The 1,962-nt window shown below is 38.7% G+C and overlaps 1 non-coding gene across 1 annotated transcript; it reads left to right on the forward strand.

Annotated features, from left to right (window-relative positions):
* Window positions 1–1,402: 1,402 nt before the first annotated feature.
* Window positions 1,403–1,509, forward strand: LOC139845983 (small nucleolar RNA R71). Its single transcript, XR_011758732.1, has one exon. It is a non-coding gene; the product is annotated as a small nucleolar RNA R71 (small nucleolar RNA).
* Window positions 1,510–1,962: the final 453 nt, after the last annotated feature.

Raw genomic sequence — 1,962 nt, forward strand, 5'->3', positions numbered from 1 at the left:
CTTTTGCTCCTTTTCATTCAATAAAGTTTCGACCTTTAACTCTTTTTCATCATTTCCCAATTTAATTCGCTCAAAATCACCCTTTAGTTCCTTGCATGTTGACTCGGTAGCCTCCATGGACATTACACTTTTAACTTGATAGGGGATGAATGTTGCATCATCCGAATCTTCCAAAAACTTTAACACCCCATAATCTATCGTATCGATCTCCAATGCGTCCTCGAAATCAAACTTATCTCCTTCAACGTCGAACGTGAAAACTTGAGGATATTCGGGTTGCTCCTCTTCGATCGAATCAATCGAGTTCACTTGAGCATAGGTATTGTTGGGATTTGATGAACTTGCTTGATTTGGGTTTGGACTGGTAGTGTTGCTTTCGATAGGAATAACTCTTGTAGGATTGTTGTTGTGGTTTTGTTGGTTGTGTTGGTTGTTGTTATTGATATAGTTGTTGTTTGGGTTAACTTGAGTGTTTGAAGGTAAAGTTCCTTGTGCTCTTTCGGCAACTTAGTTTGAAAGTCTCCCAACGGTGCTCTCAAGGTTTTGGAATGAGGCTTGTTAGTTTCGTATTTGTTGCTTCAAAAGTTTATTTTCTTTGGTTAGGAAAGCTTCGGTTGATTCTACCTTCTTGATGTAGTTTTGCATGATTTCTTCCAAACTCTTCGAAGGTTGAGATTGTTGAATGTTTTGTTGAGGTTGTTGATTGTAACCTTGGTTATTTTGTGGTTGACTATAACCTTGGTTGTTTTGATAATTCGAATTGGCTTGGTTGTTATAAGGTTGGTTGTTGTAAGGTTGGTTGTTTTGGTATTGAAAGTTGTTGTTCCGGTTTTAGTTGTAATTGTTGTTGTAACCTTGGTTTCGGTTTTGGTTTGTGAATTCGGGTGGTGTATTGGTTTAGTTGTTGAATGACACTTGTTTTTGATTTGGATTGTAGTAGACTTGGTTCGATGTTCCTCCCCGTTGGTAATTTTGATTACTCACATAGTTCACATGAGCATCCGAATTCATGGGAATATCATCTTGATCAACATTGTTGCATTGAGTGATTTGAGGATAATTCTTTGTGAGATGTGGACCCTCGCATCGTTGACAACCTACTTGCATTGCAACTACCGTTTGTTGAACCTTTTTCAACTCTTTCCCAAATGTTTGAAATAGATTGTTCAAGCTTGCAAGTGTCACTTGCCCATTATCACTTTCGATTTGTGCTACACTTTTCCTTGTCAAATCTCGCGGTGAAGGTGCCCATTCATATGTATTAACCGAGATGTCTTCTAATAAGATTTCGGCCCCATTTGGTGATTTATACATAAATACCCCACCGGATGAAGAATCAAGATATTGCTTAGTCAAAGCATTACAACCCCGGTAAAATGTGTTGATGTACTCCTTCTTCGTCAAACCGTGTGGTGGACAAGCTCTTAGTAGCTTCTTGAATCGTACCCACGGATCATACAAATTCTCATCACCTCGTTGAGTGAACCCATTAATCTCCATTCTAAGTCGCTCTACTTTTGACGGTGGGAAGAAGTGATTGATAAATTCATTTATTAACTCTTGAAAAGACTTTATGGAATCGGATGGCAAACTTCTCATCCAAGCTTTTGCATCTCCTTGAAGTGTGAAGGGGAATGCCCTTAACTTAAAAGCGTCATCGGTCACATTTTTGGTTTTGTAAATATCGCAAAGAATTGAAGTGTTGAATATGCTCGAACGGATTCTCATCTATCAACCCGTGAAAGTATGTATCCTTGATCAACGTGAAAAAATTACCCTCAATCTTCCAATTATCCGCTTCAATTGGTGGTTTTGTAATAGCCGGTGCTAACAATGTTGGTGCAACCAATCTAGCGTTCCACATTGGTGTATTGTTTGGATCATTCAATAATTATTGATTAACCGGAGGACCATTAGGATGACCCTCTTCATCGATAATCGGTTGACCGTTAGGATCCATGT

The sequence above is a fragment of the Rutidosis leptorrhynchoides genome, chromosome 4 (genome assembly GCF_046630445.1).
Source record: "Rutidosis leptorrhynchoides isolate AG116_Rl617_1_P2 chromosome 4, CSIRO_AGI_Rlap_v1, whole genome shotgun sequence".
NCBI lineage: Eukaryota > Viridiplantae > Streptophyta > Magnoliopsida > Asterales > Asteraceae > Rutidosis > Rutidosis leptorrhynchoides.